Source organism: Bos mutus, unplaced genomic scaffold (genome assembly GCF_027580195.1).
Source record: "Bos mutus isolate GX-2022 unplaced genomic scaffold, NWIPB_WYAK_1.1 CTG215, whole genome shotgun sequence".
NCBI lineage: Eukaryota > Metazoa > Chordata > Mammalia > Artiodactyla > Bovidae > Bos > Bos mutus.
Genome location: NW_027219607.1, coordinates 63,036 through 84,651, shown reverse-complemented (window position 1 = coordinate 84,651; position 21,616 = coordinate 63,036). Strand labels below are relative to the sequence as shown.

Below are 21,616 nucleotides of genomic sequence, written 5' to 3'. Positions count from 1 at the left end.
ATCCACTTTTTTTTTTTTTTCATGTGGACCATTTTTAAAGTCTTATTAAATTCATTACAATATTGTTTCTGTTCTATGTTTTGTTTTTTTTGGCCATGAGGCCCGTGGAATTAGCTCCCTGACCAGGGATCGAACCCAATCTGCACCCCCTGCATTGGAAGGCGAAGTCTTAACCACTGGACCATCAGGGAAGTCCCTAGAATCCACTTTTACAGCATAGAAATAGTGAGAAGGGGCTCTGGGCTCAGAAGGTTTTATGACTCAAGTACCCATAAATTGCTGAAGACACAGATGTTGTAGCTCACACCCAGGTGAGGGTCGCCTTTGTAATTCTGTGTGCCTGTTTAGGTGCTGGATCAGATTTTAGTATGAAAGACAAAAGACATCAGATGAAAGCCAGACATGGAGCAGGAGACAGCCTAAATGTCCTATAGCTGCACCCCACCCTTTAGTCTTGAGTGGAAACCAGAGAGTCGGCCAAGCTATGCTAGAATGCCAGGTCTTTCCCTTCATAAGAACTTAAATAAACTTCAAGGCCCTGCTGGGAAACAGGCAGCTCAACATACCCTAATGAAACACTCATGCAGAAACCTTCTATGTCGCCCATTCTTTTCCTGAATTGGATCCAAGCTATGACTAAAGAGCCCTTGATGGAGGGCAACTAGGGTTATTTGGGAACGAGTGATAGAGACATTTTCTTCTTCTTCTTCTTTTTTTTTTTTTCCCAGAAAGGTCTGTACCTTCTGTGCAGACTACTGCTGGCAGAGCGCCTGGCTCTCAAGGTCAAGGAACAAGAGCGGGTCTTGGTAAACTGACCTGAGCCTGGGTCCAGGGCAGAAGAGGCACTAACAGTGAGAGCCTTCTCTGTCTTCTGCTGAGCCCTTCCATGAACTCCCTGCAGAAGCGACCTGCAGCCAAGACCTCCTGTAAACATTCCTGCTCATCCTCAAACACCAACCTCAAAGCCAAGTGTTTCAGAATCAAACCTTCCCTCTGAGAAAATAAAATTCCCTCTTTCTTCCATGTCACCTGACTTGTTTTTGTTGTTGTTGTTTGAAAGTGAAAGTCGCTCAGTCATGTCCGACTCTTTGCAACCCCATGGATTATACAGTCCGTGAAATTCTCCAGGCCAAAATACTGGAGTGGGTAAGCCATTCCCTTCTTCAGGGGATTTTCCCAACCCAGTAATCAAAACCGGGGTCCCGCATTGCAGGATTCTTTACCAACTGAGTCACCAGGGAAGCCCAAGAATACTGGAGTTGGTAGCCTATCCCCTCTCCAGGGGATCTTCCCAACCCAGGAATCCAACTGGGTTCTCCTTCATTGAAGGCAGATTCTTTACCAGCTGAGCTACCAGGGAAGCCCAAATCATTTTTTTTGTTGTTGCTTAATATTTATTTATTTGGTCATGCTGGGTCCTAGTTGTGGCACTCAGGATCTTTGACCTTCATTGCAGCATCTAGGATCTTTCACTTGTGACATGAGAGCTCTTGGTTGCAGCATGCGGATCTAGTTCCCTGACCAGGGGTCGAACCCAGGCCCCCTGTATTGGGAGCATGGAATCCTAGCTACTGAACCCCCAAGAAAGTTCCTTGTTGTTATTGTTAGTTTGGACAGATAATAAACAATCCCAGAATTCATTTGTTCAGGTATTCAATAGATACTTACTGAGAGTGTAGCGAGTGCCAGACACTGCTAAGAACTGGGCCACACTAGTGGATAATGCAGCTGTGATCACTGTTCTCAATGGCGTTTTAAAGGAGAGAAGCAAATAAATGTAAAATTATACATTCTATTAAGACAAAGAGGAAAAGAGTAGGGTGAAGAAGAGAGAAAAGTGGTGGGGAGGGAAGCCAGGAGGGCTGTAGCAGTGAAAACAGAGGCTTGGGGGAGAATGGAGTCTCTCCTGGGCACCAGCACCTGGCCATTTCAACACAGCAGAGCGCTTAATAGGCAAAGAAAACTAGTTTCTTTTGGTTTTGGGGGGGCTGTGCTGTGTGTCTTGTGGGATCTTAGTTCCCTGACCAGGGATTGAACCCAGGCCCTTGGCCGTGAAAGCACCTGAGCCCTAACCACTAGACCACCAGGGAATTCCCCAAGCTGGTCTGTTCTAAGACAACTCAGCTGGTTTCCCTTGCAACCAGATGGTCACTGCTAAGCTCCTTCTTTATATGAAATTCTGGACTTCAAACTGTCCTCAGCCCCAGAAGAAGACCAGGGTCTTAAAGAGGCTGATGGATTCATCAGAGTCACACATACTTTGGTACCTTTTTTGTGGCTGTTACAAGAAGGAGGCAAAGAATAAGACATGAAGCTTGTGTTGCTCTTCATCCAAATGAGTCTCTCACCACTTCTAGGCCTCTTCTGGTCCCCAGAGGCTCCCCTCCCTCCCCACTAACAGAAGGTAAATGCTTTGTTACACCCCAGCAAAAAGACAGTGATAAAAACATAGTCTGAAAAAGATCTCATGAATACAAGGAATTTACACTTGATAAAAACCCCCTGCTAATTGCAATTCCAAATAGTGAAAGGCTGGGGACTTCCTGGTGGTTCAGTAACTAAGACTCTGTGCTCTCAAGGGAGCGGTCTGGGGTTCAATTCCCGGTCAGGGGACTAGATCCCATACGCTGCAACTAAAGATCCTGCCTACCTCAGTGAAGATCGAAGATCCCACGCAACAAAATTTTTAAAAATACATAAATATTTTAAAAATAGTGAAAGGCAGACTTCAGTGCCATTGCCTAATTTTTATTTTATTATTGTTTAGTATTGCTTAATTACCAGTTGGTATTAAATGTATATGGTTCTGCCAGACATGGTTCTAAGCACTTTATAAATATTACTTGTTTAATTCTCAAATCAACTCCATGAGATGATCGCATTGTCATCTTCTTTAGAGATGAGGATACAAAGACTATACTTTCAGGGATCATTTCTACAGTTTGTTACTAGAGATGAGGATACAGAGGCACAGAGAGATAAAGAGCTTGCCTGAGGTCACACAGCTAGTAACTGGCATGGCACAAAGCTGAACCAGCAATCTGGCTCTTGAATCCATCTACCGACCCACCATGTGGTATGGCCTCTCAGCAGCATACCTAGTATATTAGTAAGTAGCTATATAAGTACTAGTGGTAAAGAACCCACCTGCCAATGCAGGAGATATAAGAGACTCAGGTTCAATCCCTGGGTTGGGAAGATCCCCTGGAGGAAACATGGCAACCCACTCCAGTATTCTTGCTTGGAGAATCCTATGGACAGAGGAGCCTGTAGCTGACTAGGCTCCTCTGTCCATGGAGTTACACAGAGTCAGACATGACTAAAGGGACTTAGCACGCATGCCTATAAGTACTAGTAATATATTTTAAAAAGAGCACATAAATTATATATATATTTTTATATATAGGGTTTCGTAGGTGGCTCGTGGTAAAGAAACTGCCTGCCAGTGTAGGAGATGTAAGAGACACAGGTTCAATCCCTGGGTAGGGAAGATCCCCTGGAGGAGGCGACAGAAACCCAGTCCAGTATTTCTTACTTGGGAAATCCCAGGGACAGAGGAGCCTGGAGGGCTATGGTCCATAAGGTCACAAAGAGTCAGACACAACTGAAGCGACTTAGCACGTATACATATATATCCAATATCTTTTATAAACTAGCATCTCTCTTATGGTTAAATAAGTGATTTCAGGACAGGGGCATTTAAGGATCTTAAGGCTGTCTGGTGCTTTTGGCAAGGAAAAAGGATGAAATAAACAAGCTATAAATAGAGGTGAAAACCTTCCATTACAATGTTGCCACGTAGCCTTTAATTTTACCTCTGTTAGGGCAGGTACGTACATTATCATGCTGAAAGCCAGGAGTTTATTCTTACAGAGTCCAAGAGAGAAGCCCCTAATTCCCTCCATTTAATACTAAGCTTGTCTGTCTCCTCCTTTCTGTTACTCTGGGCTCCATTTCTCTGAAGACAACATTCTATGTGTTTTACAAATGGTGCTCAAAAAAGTGTACTTGGCCTCTTTTGGCTCCTGGTGTGGGTGAGTCCAGGATTTCCATTCAGCTTTGGAAAAGACTGAAAAGCCGTCTTGCTGGAAAAGTTCCGCTGTCCCATTTTCTTTGGCTGTGTCTTTGCTGCCTGTTACCACCAAGATTAACTCATGCTGAAGTTTTGCATGAAAGCTAATTTTGAATTTCTGCTCTTGTCATTTGCTTCTTCGCCCCAGACCAGAATCCTCTAGCAGTCTTGGTCTCAACACCAAGGCACCGTTTCTGGAATTTGACAGCAGAGGGTGCTGTGAGCCTAGGGTTGCCCAGGCCTCTGCCAGGAAAAAGGTAAAGGAGGCCCCGGCTGATTTAGCCAGACTGCTCCACGTCTTGGCCCCTTGTGGCTTCTGACGATCTTGTGTGTGGACATGGGGCAGTCAGTTCTCAAGAGGCCAACAGGGAATCAAGAGACAAGGTGTGGCCTTCTGGAAAGGATTTGTCATTTGTGTTTTGGGGAGTTTTAACCCTTCTCTGGGCTTCCCTGGTGGCTCACCTGGTAAAGAATCTGCCTGCAATACGGGAGAACTGGGTTCGATCCCTGGGTTGGGAAGATCCCATGGAGGAGGGCATGGCAACCCACTCCAGTATTCTTGCCTGGAAAATCCCCATGGACAGAGGAGCCTGGTGGGCTGCAGTCCATGGGGTTGCAAAAAGTCAGACACAACTGAACGACTAAGCACAGCACTGCCCTGGTCAAGTTGATGCTTGATATTTTAGGCCCTTGATTCTGCCAAGACCAGAGATTCTGAATAGTGCTGAATCCTAACTTAATTCAGCATCTGGCTCTCTGGGCTCAGCCTTAGTTGGCAATGACGAGGCTAAAGACACTAAGAAGTTCAGAGTCATCGGTAAATATGGGACTCGTTTTGATGCCTCTCTGGGAAGAATGGTGAAGAAAATCACCATCAGCCAGCACACCAAGCACACTCACTCTTTCTGGAGAGGAAACTAAATGAAGAGCTGAGTTGTGGCGATGTGGCACTGTGGTTCCTGTATGAAAATGGTAGCTGTTGGTGCCTCTAAGCCCACATATGCAGTCACAGTCACGTCTGCCACGAGACGACTGGAGGCATATACCAATGCCAGTAGAAGTTTCGCCATCTGAAACATGGCTAGCCAATAATAAATGACTTAATTTATGTAACAAACACACAAAAAAAGAAAACAGCATTTGTTATTCCCATTTCCCAGGTCCCCCCTCCCACTTCTGAATTCCTCTATATTGATGCTATTAAGGGCTACCGCAAGACAACAAGGAATATTTTTTCTTTTTTTCATCTTTTTAAAAGCTGAGGCTTGAATGTTACCTCCAGGTTATCTCTCAAATTTTCTCAGTCTTCCTGAAATTCTGTATCTTTAACTCATTTTTTTTCAGCTTCTTGACTCCCTAAAGCCCTTTTCATGTCTTTTTAAAAAAAATTTATTTATATTTATTTAGTTGCACTGGGTCTTAGTTGTGGCATGTGGGATCTAGTTCCCCAACCAGGGATCAGACAAGGGTCCACCTCGGGCCCTCTGCATTGGGAGTGCAGAGTCTTAGCCACTGGACTACCAAGGAAGTCCCCTTAACATCCTGATTATTGACAAAAAACAACAGCAACATTTTGCATTTCTGGCTATTTCAGTTACCTTTGCTCTAAGCTAATTTGTTTTGTAAGACCAATTTTTATAAAATCCTTTACAGCAGGCTTTTATGGCAAGATAGGCTAATGAACTCATAATATAATATAACGTAATGGACACACTTGCTCACTACTTCTGACAAGTGTAGAATATATCCATCTTGGAGAGCTGGCTTCAACAATTTCGATGTGATTTCGCAGCCACTGTGAGAAAGGAGCCTCTGAGAATACAGAGGGAGCTTGGGTAACGTGTGCAGAAAGTTGTGGCTGCAGACTGGCCTCTGATGGCGTCAGTAACCACCTGGAATATAAACTTGTCAAGATTCTAGACCTGAACAAAACGGGGATACTGTTCGACAGACAAGAACTCAGAAAAGTTACCGCTTGTGTTCCCTTTCTGGAACAAACAAACAATATTTGCTTTGGTGTATTGGATCAACTCCAGCCAAACAAGAGAAGAATCCAAGAAAGAGAAAAACGTAGGATGTAAGAAATTGAAACTGAGAACTGCAAGGAAAGAAAAGCTGCTTTACGTGACAATGAACCATGAAATCTTCCAAGAGCTGATTCGAAACATTAAAAAAAAAAAAATGTCACAGAGACACACTGTTCAAGAAAGTCATGGACTGAAAATAAAGCAGGATATAGTTTATAAATGATCCCGAGAACCGAAGTAGCAGAAGGAGCAGTATTTTCTAGACCACGAAGGCCATGCCTCCTTCAGCCAGGTAATTTGGGGTGGGAGTGGGGATAGGGGGACTGACGGATGCTCTAATTTTGTGAACCATCATTTTGGATTTATAATAGTTGCTAACCACAAGTGTTTCCCCTGATGCACTTTGCTGTTTCTTTTTCCTTTGACTGCTTTTTATAGGCTAGTTTCACGGGATCTTTTTAGGTGATATATTCAAATTATTTACCAGTTGCTATGGCGTGAGTCCTAAGCATTTTCAACAAGTATTTATTGAGTGCCTTTGTGTGCCAGGCATTATTTTAGGTGCTTGGGATATACCAGTGAACAAAACAGTTCCTGCCCTAGTAGAGATTATCTTTTAGTAATGCAGACACATCAGAAACAATGAATCTAATCAGTAAGAGAAAATGGAAGAAAGGGAGCAGGAAAGAGGAGGATTGGGAATGCAGAGGGTGAGAATGGGGAGAGAAAAACATGGAATGGAAATTTTAAATCGGGTAGTCATGGAAGGCTTTGTTGAGAAAATGAGATTCAAGCAAAGATTCAACAGAGATGAGAGCATCAGGCAGGCAGGTATCTGAGGGTAGGGCATGGGGGCAGGGGAGGAGCTGTTGCCAAGCCCTCAGGCTGAAGTGCGCCTGATCTGCTCCAGGGACCTCAAGGAGCCACGGAGGCAGGAGTGGGGGCTGTAGGGGAAGCAGAGGGACAAGATGAGGGTCCTTTGTCCCCCAACGCCTCCCCAACCCCCCCACTCCCCCGCCCCGACTGCCACCAACCCAGAAGGAGTGCAGTTCTTACTCTGAATGACATCCCACCCACTGAAGCATCTTAAGCACAAAGGCCCAGAGTCTGACTTTCAACTTAAAATAATCACTATCGGGGCTGCCCTGGTGGTCCAGTGGTTAAGAATCCACCTTCCAATGCAGGGGACTCAGGTTCCATCCCTGGTCAGGGAACTGTTAGTAAGATCCTACATGCTGCAAGGCAACTAAGCCTGTGCACCTCAACTAGACAAAAGTCAGAGCACCGAAAACTACAGAGACGCCCCTGTAGGCCACAGTGAAGACCCTGTGCAGCTCCCGCTCCCGCCAAAATCGCTATGGCTGTTCTGATGAAAAAAGACTGCAGGAGGAATGGGAAGAAGCAAGAGGGTCTGTCAGGGGGCTGATGCTATCTTCTCGACCTGGATGACAACATCAGCCCCCTGACAGACCCCCTTGCTTCTTCCCATTCCTCCTGCAGATGGAAAGATGTGGGTTCTGGATACACTTCGAAAGTTAGAGAGCCCTTGGGATTTCCCGACCCACTGACTGTGGGAGTGAGGGAGAGACAGGGATAAAGGGCCACTCCTGGCCTTGAAGGATGGTGTCGAGCCAAGAGGGGCAGGAGCAGAATCCTGGGGGCCCTTGCTGTGAGCTTCAGTGCTGTGGCTGAGTTAGGGGGTTCCCCAAGGAGGCGTCAAGACAGCAGGGGCACTTGGGGAGCTCTGGCGCTAGTGTAAAGCACCCACCTGCTATTTAGAGCCTGCTGTTGCAGGACACCTAAGAGATGCAGGTTCGATCCCTGGGTCGGGGAGATCCCCTGGAGAAGGGCATGGCAACCCACTCCACTGCTCTTGCCTGGAGAATCCCATGGACAGAGAAACCTGGTGGGCTACGGTTCATAGGGTCACAAAGAGTCGGACAGGACTGAAGTGACACAGCGCACACGGAAGCAAGCACAGTGTGTCTGTTCCCATGCTTCCCTGCTGACCGCAGTCCTGGACATCGTGCCTAGAGTTCAGCTTCCCCCAATCTTTTCTCTTGGAAAATGAACCTAAGTAAGCTTAGATCTTAAAGTTTTATTCATGTATTTGTTTGGCCACACCTCAAGGCATGTGGAATCTTGTTTCCCTGACCAGGGGTTGAACCTGTGTCCCCTGCGGTGAAAGCTCACAATCTTAATCATTGGAATGCCAGGGAAGTCCCTTAAACTTTTTATTTTTTTAATTAAAAAATAGGTTTGTAATTATCCAGCTAGACATCAGAGAGGTCTTCTGATTTTTATGGGACAGTTGACTAAGTTTAACTACCTGAAAACAAATGTTACTCATTAAGAGATATTAGTTAATTTAAAGATACCTAAAGTATACTAAACAAAAAAGAAAAAAATTAGGGAAATTCTGAGACCTTTGGACCCCCACAGTTTTTGTTCTGCTGTTTTTATTGGAAGGGCATTTTTAACTCAGGAGATGTTTTCTCATGAAAGGACAAACTTTTTCTATTTTGAATTTTCCTTTAAGGTCTATTGATCCGTTTTGTTGTTTAGTCGCTAAGTCGTGTCCCAACTCCTGTGATCCTGTGGACTGTAGCCCACCAGGCTCCTCTGTCCGTGGGATTTCCTAGGCAAGAATACTGGAGTACAAACTTTTAAATCAGAATGATGACTTTTCATTACAACTCTGTAAGTTGAAGATAATAATAATAATAAAAAAAGCATAACAACCCAACTGGCTCTTAATATTTCTCACATTAAAAAAAGAAGTTTTAGAGAAATCTCTAATGAATCTGATGAAATATTTGTCCAAAGTTCAGCAGCTCTTTCAGTTTCATTCCATACTTCTTATTTCAAAATGTTAGCAGGAGTTATTTCTGGGTAATGAGGTTGGAGTGACTCTTATTGTCATCTTTATAATTTCCATAGTTGTCAACACTTCTTAGGGAAGTGTCTTCTTTGTAATCCCTATGTGTGATACTTTTATAATCAGGAAGAGCCAAAACTATGATTTTTTAAGGTTGAATTAAAATACCCTTTGAGAACAAATGGCAGCTTCTCAAATGTCGACTCAGCAAAAAAGAATATTAACTAAACATTCTCTGAAACTCTCTTATGATTTTACTCCAGAAGGAGTCATTGTCTTAAATGGCTGGCTGGCTTCAGGAGGCTGCTTCCAAGAAGAATGCTGGCCCTGGCCAGTGAGTCTGGGTGCATGTGTGTGGGTGTGTATTTCCTGCTGTTTGTGGAAAAAGGACAGGTTGGTCAACAAGAACAAAGAGACCAACCCAATGGACATGATTGTCAACAAAGAGATGGCATGATTCATAGTTGCCAAGGAATATGAGGAACAAAAAAAGAGAAGGAAGTACGATCATATTGTGGGTGAAAGAATCAAACTTTAAGCAGAAATATTATAGGTAAAATAAAAGATTTTGCATTAGAAAAAATGTAATTTTAATTGGAAAAATCATTGTGAACTCATGACCTTTAACAAGAAATATGTTTTTCTGACTGCAGTCCATTAAGAGGTGCACTTCTGCCAACCCCTGACTCTCACTGAAATGACCTGAGACTTCTTGAAGGATGCATCTGCATCTTGGAGTAAGGAAAATTTAGGATAGGGATAGAAAACAAAGGTTTCAGACAGGTAATGGTAGAAGGATAAGGAAGCCATTGACTAAAATGCAACAGTTTTGACATCAAAAAAGAAAAACACAATTATGATTGACTGAAATGAGTTGAATGTGTGAAAATCTCAAGACAAAGAAGTTGGCATATAATTTCTTAAAAGGATAAATATACCAGAATATGTTAGCTTTAATTAATAGAGGAGTGTCAACAAATACAGATTTTTAAAATTAAATTAGTAGGCTTATACATTTTTTTACTGTGTAGTTAGCAAAGTGTGACCACAAGAAATTAATGGGAGATGGATAGTTCTGGAAAAAGGTAGAAATTGTACCAAGAACAGGAAAGATGGATCAAGATCAGTGGTCACACACAATAAATAGAAATTATATATGTGGAGATCTCAGAGTAGATCAACCCCAAAGTTTTCTAAGATGAAGAATTACCCAAATATTCTGCAGGGGGAACCTCCAAAGCTCATTGTTAGTCATAATGAGATGTGATAAAGCACACATACATTTTTAATACTTGAAACAGACCCGGTCAATACTACTCATACATTCATATGATGAGACAGTAGGATTGGGCTCAGACGTAGGATGCACTATTATGGTGAGAGACACCAGACTCCAAGGGATGAATTTGTACAATCTATTGATGTAGCAAGTCAAGTTTAAATAGAAAAGAGGAGCTTGGGTTGGATAGAACACCCATGGATATATATATCCTGATAATATCCTGGTCCAGAATCAAGTGATTTACAATGCAGAAACCTAATATTGGCTGGTCAGAGATAGAAGTATTTTTTCTCTTGGTTCTGAAAATTACTGTAACCTTGCGAAGATATAGGGGGGAAAACTGCTGTGAACCTAGGAGAGTGTCAGATAATCCTGGAAAGGGAACACAAGGAAGTAATAAAAATATATACAGCCACGAGGAAGGTGAACATCGACATCCATAGTATTAAGACATGTAACCACTGAAGTGCAACTATCTAATAATGAGTTCTGTTATCACTGGGTGTTTGTGGACGTTTTTTCTGCTTTTATGATGTTCAAAGCATCCTAAAGGGGACAGGGAACTGGAATGTCACAGAGGCTGAGGCAAGAGGTCACCACCAAGAAGTCTGTGACCTTCAACAAAAAGATCAAGTCCTACCTGAAAGCCCCAGGGTTAAATAGGATTCAGTTCACACACTGTCTCGCCCTGGGATCTTTGGGAATCAGTCTATCTTGAAAAATAGCAGCAAGTCTCTTAATCATGCCTTCCTTGTCATCAGCTGCTTCAAGAGTTTGTTCTCCACTTACTGGGAAGAAAACCCCTCCTGGGAACCCAGAGGCCAAAGTTTCTCCATCGTCTAACCCATCCTTTGGGTTTTCAGCCTCTTTCTAATTTTCAGTTGGGAGCCTAAGAATGTCTTCTTTGTTGAGTCATTTGTGGCACTTGAAGCTACATAAATCTATAATTTGTTAGCTGTTTTTTTTCCAACTATTTTCTCAGCAAATAGCTGTCTATTTTTCATGTATCAGTCAACAGACTGTCAGAGGCCTTCTCCTGAAGTCACTTACTGTGGTGTTCCGAGCAGGTGCAAACTGCCCTCACGGGGGTTAGAGTCTAGTGGAGAAGACAGATGTGGCTCAATAAGCCACACACTGACACTAGCTAGAGAGGAAGGGTAAAAGGGGGCTAGGCATGGGATTAACAGGGGCTCTTGATCTAGGCTTGGGGTGAGGGGTGCTTTCCTTGAGAAAGTGATATTGAAGGGGAGGCATTTTCTGTGTGAAGTGGAGGAAGAGTGTTTTGAGAAGAATGCTATGCAAAAGCCAGGAAGAACCAGGCTGCAGTGCACAGACCCTGAGGAAGGTGGGTTCTGGACCCAGTTTCAATGTGTGTATATGGGTGTTTCCCCAAACATCCAACAAGCAATTATTGGGACACAGCCTGGGTGTCCTACAACTCAACTCAATTCTGACACCATCTACCTGGAGTTTGAGGTTTAAGGGCTCAGTTCTACGACATTGTCCTCCCCTTAACCCTCCATTCAGAGGCCAGTTTTCTCTTGGGGAGTGGGGAGGGAGGCTGAGCTTCGTGGCTTCCCCAGAGGCCAGTATGTATATATATTTTTAATATTTATTTATTCATTTTGGCTGCTCCAGGTCTTATTTGCAGCTGCTGCTGCTGCTAAGTCACTTCAGTCGTGTCCGACTCTGTGACCCCATAGACGGCAGCCCACCAGGCTCCCCCGTCCCTGGGATTCTCCAGGCAAGAACACTGGAGTGGGTTGCCATTTCCTTCTCCAATGCATGAAAGTGAAAAGTGAAAGCGAAGTAGCTCAGTTGTGTCCAACAGTGGTGTCCGACCCTTCGCGACCCCATGGACTGCAGCCTACCAGGCTCCTCCATCAGGGATCAAACCCATGTGCCTTGCATTGGAAGGTGGATTCTTAACCACTGAATGACCAGGGAAGTCCCCAGAGGGCAGTCTTAAGCCCAAGTTTTCACCTGTGCTTCTGACCCACTGGGTACAGATCAGAGGTTCCACCAACCCCTTCCTTAGGTTCTATTAATTTGCTAAAGTGGCTCAGAGAACTCAGAGAAACACTTTACTTACTAAATTACCGGTTTATTATAATAGGATATATACTCAGAAACAGGCAGAAGAGATGCCAAGGGCAAGGGATGGGGAAAAGTCATGGAACTTTCATGCTCTTTCCACACACCCGACTCTTCCCAGATCTCTTTGCGTTCACCAACCCAGAAGTTCTCCAAAGACCATCCTTTGGGGTTTTTAGGGAGGCTTCATTACATAGGCATGAATGATTACATCATTGCCTGTTGGCAGTTGATCCAACCTCCGGTCCCTTTTACTTCCTGGGAGGTCAGGAGGGCGGGACTGAAAGTTCCAACCTTCTAATCAAGTGGTTGGTTCCCCTAGCAGGCAGACCCCATCCTTACCAACAGTCACCTCATTAACATAAACTAGGGTGTGGTTGAAAGGGATTTGTTATGAATATCAAGACAATTTTATTGCTCTTATCACTTGGAAATTCCAAGGGTTTTAGGAACTCTGCCAAAACCAGGGACAAAGACCACGTATATTTTTTATCACACGATACCAGACTTGGGTGTTTTGAGTGTGAGGCACTGTGAGAAATTTAAGTGAGTAGTTGAATAGAAAGCAGTGGAGATTATTCTGGAAGGAGATAATTAATTTGACAGTCACTGGGAGATAAGCAGAGGTCCGGCAGGAAGCAGATGTATGCTCCAATTGTTCACTTTGAGGAGGGTTTAATAAAGGTGCTGTTTATAAAATTGTGAGTCAGGTTGAAGGAAATCTATTACAAAAGAGAGTAGTGTTCTGGGGCTTGCAAATAGGGAGCCATTAACCCTTCCAGCCCTGAAATGTTACTGAAAGTCAGAGAGAACTGTGTGCAGAGGGGAGGAGCCTAACAGTAGCTCTGGACTTTGGCATAGGGACACTGCCTTCAGAAATAGATCTCCTGGCTCATCTCCTGCCCTCTGGTCTCTTGTTTACACCTCCCACCTGAAACATCCGAATGGGGACTCCCTGATGGTCCAGTGGACAGGAATCTGCCAATGCAGGGGACATGGGTTTGATCTCTGGTCCAGGAGGATTCCACATGCTGCAGAGCAGCTGAGCCCAGGCACCACAACTACTGAAGCAAGGGGAGCCGCCACAGTGAGAAGCCCCTTCGCCGTGACAAAGGGTAGTCCCTGCTCTCTGCAACTAGAGAAAGCCCGCGAGCAGCAATGAAGACCCAGTGCAGCCGAAAAGAAATTAAAAATCAAAACAAAACAACCCAAACAGAAGCACAGGGAAAGGGAGCCTGAGGTAGTCCATCCAGGGTCCCCTCCAGAGCCCACAGTGGGAGGAGAAAGGGCAGAGATGGCATCTGGAGGGGTAAACAGAAGATGGCACAGGTGGTAATTTAAACCTCGGACCAGACAGGAGGCCAAAAGAGGCCTGAGACAGTTTTGAGTACTTGAAACGTTGGACACTGGGCTGAAGGAGGATGAGCAAACCACCCCAGGAGACAGAGGAGGAGCGGCCAGAAGGAGCAGAATCACCAAGACTATCCTAGAAGCTAATTTAAGGCCAAGACAATTGTCAGTTTTTACAGAAATAATTACCCACTCCCAGAGGCATACTTTTCTTGCTTTTATCTATTTTCTCTGCTAGAGCCCAGAAGCTGGGAAAATGGAATTGGCTTTGGGTCCCTCTCTTGACCCCAACCGACCCTATCTAAGGCAAGGACCCCTTTAAGGCACCCCCAGCAGTATTGCCTGGTGCCTCTTCTAGACAGAAGGTGAATGTTTAGGTCTGAATTCTAGTGAGCTATAGGACCTTGAGCAAATTACTTAATTTTCCAGTTTACCTGTCTGGAAAATGGGAATGGTAATTGTTGTGAGAATTAATTCAGGTATTAATTGAAGTTTCAGGGCCATAATAAATGCTCCAAAGTGCTAGGTATTAATAGTTTAGGTCCATTAATGCCTGGGATATGGTGGATGTTCAATAAATACTTGTTAAATGAATAAATTGTTCTAGTTGAAAAAATATTATCACTCTGCCAATGCAAGTTATCCCTGGCCTGGGAATTAAGATCCCACATGCCATCCAATGTGGCCAATAGATAAATAAATACATAAACATAATATCAATTTAAAAAAAGGATGGACACTTCTTACCTGACTGGCAACCATAAGACATTTTATGGAAAAAATAATTGAAAATCTTTAGAGTTTTAACATTTCTATTATAGTAACAAAATAAAAATATTAACTTTAATAGTAATCTAAGTATTATGTTAATTGAATAATCAAACTTTTGACTTTCAGAGAAGGAAGTGCATAGATTGATACCAAGATTGATACCATTGTTACTCAGAACACTGAAAGGAAACTTGGACTCACAGATGTCCGGAAGTCAAAAGTGTTCTGGAAGTTTCCCAGGCAGGGATGGGGCATGGTTGGGCATGAGGATAAGGATAAGGATAAGGCAGGGCAGGTGAGCTTCTGAGAGTAAGGAAAGGTCTTATAACAGGGAGTGCAAGGTACTGACACAGAAAATGTTTAGTTTGCCTTAGTTTATTTATAATTATTTGTTTTTGTTAAACTGAAGTTCTTCAGATGAAAAAGGAATGCATATGACTATGGTTGTGTAAGAGAATGTCCTTGTTCTTGCTGCTGCTGTTGCTAAGTCACTTCAGTCGTGTCCGACTCTGTGGGACCCCATAGACGGTAGCCCACCAGGCTCCCCCGTCCCTGGGATTCTCCAGGCAAGAATACTGGAGTGGGTTGCCATTTCCTACTCCAATGCAGGAAAGTGAAAAGTGAAAGTGAAGTCGCTTAGTCCTGTCCGACTCTTAGCGACCCCATGGACTGCAGCCTACCAGGCTCCTCTGTCCATGGGATTTTCCAGGCAAGAGTACTGGAGTGGGGTGCCATTGCCTTCTCCATCCTCGTTCTTATGCGCTATGTAAAGTACTTAAAAGCAAAGGAATTCTGAGGTCTGCAAATTACCCTTAAATAAATGATTAAAAAAACAAGAAATGTGTCTATCTATACCTATAACTATCTAGTGAGAGAGAGTGATAGGCAAATAAGACAAAATGTGAAAAGTTGATGATTTAGATGAAGTGTATATTGAAATTCATTGCACTTTACTTTTTATTTAAAATTTTTTTCAAAATAAAGAGTGGGGGAAAATGGTAACACATGTTTATTATAGAACAATTGAGAAAAAAATAGAAACATTGAAAGAAGAAAAAATACCCATAATTCCACCATCTAAAGACAGTCAATGTTGATGTTTTGGTGTATTTTCTTTCATTTTTCTTAGGCACTTAAATGATATTGCTATATATACACACAGACCCACTGATAGTTTAAATTTAAACAAGACATGTTTGAATAGCACATTGTTTCAATTTAGATGAGTAGACAGGAACCAGAAATAATTTTAACATTCCGAAGTTTTCTGAAGACTCTAAAGTTGGATATTCTATTGCATGTATCCTACTGCATAGCCATACACGAGCTATTTTTCTATTGTAGTACCTAGGGCAGTATGGTACAGTGGTCAGAGCCCAGGTATGGTGGTCAATTGCTTGGGTTTGAATCTGGCTTACTCACTTGGTGACCTTGAGGAAGTTTCCTAGCTTTCTGATTCTGCCTCCTCCTCTGTAAAGTGGGGATCACAAAGGGTATTGGGAGGATGAAACAAGTTAAATGTGTAAAGTCTTCAGAAAAGTGATAGGCGCCTCACCGTCACCACCATTATCATCACCACCACCACATTTATCATATCATTATTACCATCACTACCACCACCATCATCACTATTATTTGCTTGAGGAACCAGATGATAAGGATGACTCAGTAGGTTATTTTTGTTTTGTTTTATTTTGGTTTTGATTCTTAAACCAAGGCGACCACGGTCCTCAAGCATTCACAATCCTTAGAAGTCACCTGCAGATGGTGATTAATCTGAATCTCAAAGGCACAAAATCAGCTTATTTCTCTCTCTGCTGGTGCCATCACCACAAAAGCAGCAATGACAAGAGAGCACCATTCTTTCTTTTTACTTTCTACCTTTCTCCCCACCCTCCTTACCAAGTCTTCCTGATCTTGCCACTTGCCAGCCTTAATTTCTCGCTGAAACTATCTCAGCCTCAGATATCCTCAGCTGACATGCCTTCCCAGAACCTTAATGTCATTTTCTATTCTGCCTGGAATACAGCTGTTTCACGCCAGCACTTGTGGGGTAGCATTGTATCAAGTTAGCTTAAAAGAGCTCATCTCTGGCTATACAGAGTTCTTCCATCCTTACTTTTGTTTTGTTTTGAAATTTTGTAACTCCCTCTCCTACTGAGATTATGGAAGAACAAGAGAAGATAAAAGGTAACCTTATTGTATTTCATGGGAAACATTAAACATCTGAAAAACCTAAATATACCACAGTCTGCCTAGAGAATATTCTGGCAGTGAGTAACAACAGCCATGAAACTTTTCAAACCTTTAACCCGGTATTACCAGTTTGGGGAATATACCCCAAGGAAATAACCCAAAAGGGAAAAAAAATGTGATTCATGCAAAGATGTTCATGTGCTGCTATTTATAAGAGTGAAGAATTGGAAATAAGCCAAACGCCAAATAAGGGAATGGCTCGGCAAATTATGGTATAGTGACATGAGGAAATACCAGGCAACGATTTTCAAGGATGGGAATGTAGCCTCTGCTGGCTCTAGGGAATGCGTAGATTATTTTAAGTGACAAAGAACACCAAATGGAAAATTTGCAACTGTGTAAAATGTGTGTTGGGCAAAAAAGTTGGGAGGCGGATCTTGAGGAAAGGAAAATGTTGTTCAGAGTTGAGGGTGGTATGACTGCTGTCAAGATGCTTGTGAATTACTGGCAAGTTGTATCTGCTGTAAAGTTGTAATGGTAATATCTTCTGGGGCCTGACCCTTTCAAGAGCTATTTGAGCACAGAAAGTGGATAATTATAAATCAACCAGTGGGCTTGGTTTTGCAGCCAAACATCTTCACAGTTAGGTGCCAAAGCCTGGGAAAATATGAACTCTGGCATCAGAAGTCTTTGCTCTAGAATCTAGAGACACTAACAGTTGCAGAAAAGACATTTGTTGTGTAGTCGCTAAGTCATTGTCTGACTCTTTGTGACCCTGTGGAGTGCAGCATGCCAGGCTTCCCTGTCCTTCACTATCTCCCGGAGTTTGCTCAAAAGACATGCTGGGTTTTAAAACCTGTTTGGAGGAACTTCCCTGATGGTCCTGTAGTTAGCACTCTGTGCTTCCACTGCAGGGGGCTTGGGTTTCGGCCTAAGATGCCTCATGCTGCATGGCATGGCCAAAAAAAAAAAAAACTTGTTTGGAATCAGACCCCTGGCACATGAATCCTCAGATCGTGCTAAGAGTTCACCAATAACCAGCCAAGTGGTGGGGATATATTTTTTTTAATGGGGAGGGAGAAGGAAATTAGATTTCAGAGGCCAGAATATTTCAGAGATGCCAAATAAATATTTACCAAAATAACATTACTTCTTCAATTACTTTCACAAAGTCAGGCCTACAGTAGACGCACACTTTAAAAAAAAAAAAAAAACTAGGAATGCAAGAGTTCAGAATGGGAAACTGGAGAGTCATAGCAAGAAACTAACAGCATGGAGCTGTGAGAAAACAGGAAAGGGAAAAAAATATGAAGGAGATGGATAGATATTTGTGGCAAGTTCAGGGGTATATCAAGTATTTTTAAAAATAATATTATCTTGAGTATGAATTAATTTTTAACAACTAGTAAACAAGGAAACACATCCGCTGGAATGAACTATTATTAAAGTTTACACATCATTTTAAAAGTCATTTTTTTTCTAGTGAATTCTTACCTTATCATCTGAAGGCTATTTGGCCTGGAATGAGAATTTTTTCCTTTCTCAGTCTTAACTTGGGCAGTAAGACACAATCAAATTTGGATTCTTTTTTTTCACCAACAGTTCACAGGAATTACAACAGGAGCCTGCACCAATAGTATGGGACACTGAATTTTGTAGTGATGAGACATCAAAGACGAATCTCATTTCTTCCGTTTTCTCCAAAGAAGTCAAGTCCTAGTTCAGGGGAGTTAAGCACCAGTGTTATGCCGTGTGTCTTAACTACATTCTTTGTTTGTTCATCGAAGAATGTGTTTTGTTTTACTCATTCCTCTCCCTGGTGATTTAACAACATGTTAAGTACATCTAGAACCTTTGGGTGGAGGGGGGCAGTTTTTCTCCCATACTCTTACAATTGGTGGCTCCTTGTCAGACCCCGCCTCTGCCAGACCCCGACCCTGTTACCCTCAACCTGTCTACACATTTTATCCTGTGTTTAATCATGTCCACATCTGTGGATCCCTAGAAAAACATTCAGCTTCAGGGTCTCTAGAAAAGTCCTGGAGTCGAGAGTGGTTTTACTTGCAGGAACCCGGATGCCACAACTCCTGTTACTTTCACAGGTTGACCTTATTGGAGGGAAAGGTCTTAGAATTTAGAATGATAAATCTCTCACCTCAGAGAGAACTGAAAGAGGGGCTGCCTGGTACACCACAATGATGCCTTGGCACAGCGGTGCCCTGACATTGAGTTGAAAAACATCTGCTGGAGGAAAGTTCTCTCGAATAAACTGATTGAGCCACCCCTTTTCTGGTTTGTCAAAGGTTTCTCAATCCTGGTGTGCTATTAACATTTGAGGCAAGTTAATTATTTGTTGGGGGGAGAGGGGGTTGTGTTTACAGTTTATGTGACTTCTACCCACTAGAAACTAGTAGCAACCCCTCCAGTTTCTCTCCATCTCCTCCAGTTTTGATTACCAGAAATGTCCCCAGGCACCATCAAATGTTACCTGGGAAGCAAAATGGCACCCAGTGGAGAAGAAGTGTTGGTTGATTAGATATTGTGTGTGGACATGATCGTATTTGAGCAACAGTATGTATCCCCATCTCTGTAAAGAATGGAACATTCCAACTTCATCTGCTCTGCCCTTGGCTTCCCAGCTGGCTCAGCCCAAAATAAAACTTGTTTTCATTCCTGACGTTTCATTAAGCTCTACTCCAACACTTTCTTATTCATCCTCAAATCTCTTCCCCCAGTTAATCTTCCTCAAGGATTGATTATTATTGGAATTCCCCAAAGAAAACCTGTAACAACTTGGAGCTTGGAAACTTTGAGCCCTTTCAGGTGAGAGAGCCCTAAGTGGCAGAATCCTCCTCAGGTTTTTTCTTTTTTGTGGCTGTGGACCACCAGGGGGTCCGTGCTTCCTGTAGAGGAAGCTCATAACTTCAACCACTGGACCACCAGGAAGTCCCCTTTTATTTTTCTTAGAAATGAGTTGAGTTCAGCCAACCCTCAACTTGAGAAATTAACTCACTGGTCTGACAGTTATTATGTTTGGGGTCACCTGCCCTTTGGAATTTCTTAGAAGCATATCATGCAGCTGTGTGGAGCTTTGTAGGTAGGAAATGAGAAAGGGCAGAGTTCTGGAGATAACAGTTTGGCGGCCGCTGTGAGTAGCGAGCCTACTGACAAAACTTGGAGAGCAAATCAAAGCCTGGAGCTGCTGCATCAGCTTTTCCTGAATCAGCTCTGATGCCTGTCAACAATGAGGGCCCCCCCTGAGGCTCTTCCAGAGCAAAGGAGCCCTTTGGAGTCTCTGACATGGTGTCCATGGTGGTTTCTCTGTGGTCTGGAGGGAGACATGATGCCTCTGTCATTTCACTGCAGTCATTGTATGGAGGGCAAGATGGACTGGTAAGGAGGGCATTGGTAGTCTAATGACATTGAGACAGGGTTTCCCTGGTGGCTCAGTGGTGAAGAATCTGCCTGCCAATGCCAGAGAAACAGGTTCGATCCCTGGTCTGGGAAGATCCCACATGTGGAGGAGCAAGCGAGCCCATGTGCCACAACTACTGTGACTGTGCTCTGGAGCCTGTGAAGCACCGCTGCTGAGCCCACGCATTGCAGCTACTGAAGCCTGTGAACCCCAGAACCCGTGCTCTGCAACAAGAGAAGCCACCACAGTGAGAAGCCCGTGCACCGCAAGTAGAGAGTGGCCCCTGCTCACTCATAGCCAAAGCAGCAACGAAGACCCAGCACAGCCATAAATAAACAAAATTATATAAACAAATAAAGACATGGAGACAGGCTGAGACCTGGGGCCCTTTGTTGCAGTGCTACAGTGCTTGCACCTGGACAAACGTCTCTCTGAGTGATAAAATACAAGGAAACTTTAAGGGAACAAAAATAGCTGCATGACTGTGTAGTTGGGGCAAATTCTGAACAACAAGATAAAAAGACACAGAAAGGAACTTCCCTGGTTATCCAATGGTTAAGAATACACCTTCCAATGCAGGGGACGCAGGTTCAATCCCTAGTCGGGGAACTGAGATTCCACATGCCACAGGGCAACTAAGTCTGCCACTGCAGACCACATCTAGAGAGAAGCCCACTCACGGCACGAAGACCCAAAGCAGCCAAAAACAAATAAATAAAAGCTACAAAAAGACCAAAAACCCCAACTGCCAATTCTGAGAAGCTGGAAGCAAAAACAGGTTGTCAGGATCAAAAGCAGAGTACTGCACATGTCCCCTGCACTCAATATCACCAAAGGGGTGGGCAAACCACCTAAGCCACCCTGCCAGCCCAACCCCTGGATGCACCCCTACCCTCACTTTATGTAAGGAACAAGCTCGCCCCTCCTTGGGAAACAAGGAAGGGAAACTGTTGCTTGTTTTTGCCATCCCAGTGCTGCAGCAGGGGCCCCACTGTAGCCTTCCCTACATTTCTTGTCCAGCCTCTAGTCAATCTGTATTGATTGGGGAAGGTCAAGAACCCTGGTTGGTAACATAATTCACGCCACTTGGGCTATTAGTTAAGCCTATTTGTACTTGCCCAAAGGCTTCCTTGAATTCATTACTAGGGAGATCAAGTAGGAATCAGTGGCAGGGTTGCCAGTGGGCTGGGGTTGAAGAAGGAGACTGGAGGGAAAGACAGAGGTGAAAAGATGGCATTCTTTTCAAGGTGGCATGCCACAGCCAGAGTCCAAAAAGTTTCATCATGGAAAAGAAGGAATCAGATTTTCATTCTTTTTGGTCTGGAGAGAAGAATTGCAGCTCTTAAAGACTGGAATTCCCTGGATGTCTCTGGTGGTCCAGTGGCTAAGACTCCATGCTCCTAATACAAGGGTTTGGGTTCAATCCCTCGTCAGGAAACTAAATTCCACAGGCTGCAACTATGATGAAGAGCCCTCATGCCGCAACTAAGACCCGGAGCAGCCAAATAAACAAAATAAAAATTTTAAAAAC

At 43.5% G+C, this 21,616-nt stretch overlaps 1 long non-coding RNA gene across 1 annotated transcript in view; it reads left to right on the top strand.

Moving 5' to 3' along the window:
- Positions 1-5,958: 5,958 nt before the first annotated feature.
- LOC138986844 (uncharacterized) overlaps positions 5,959-21,616 on the top strand; it is a 38,481-nt gene continuing 22,823 nt past the window's right edge. Inside the window, exon 1 of the long non-coding RNA XR_011463465.1 lies at positions 5,959-6,391. This is a non-coding gene — a long non-coding RNA (uncharacterized lncRNA). The remainder of the gene's footprint in view (positions 6,392-21,616) is intronic.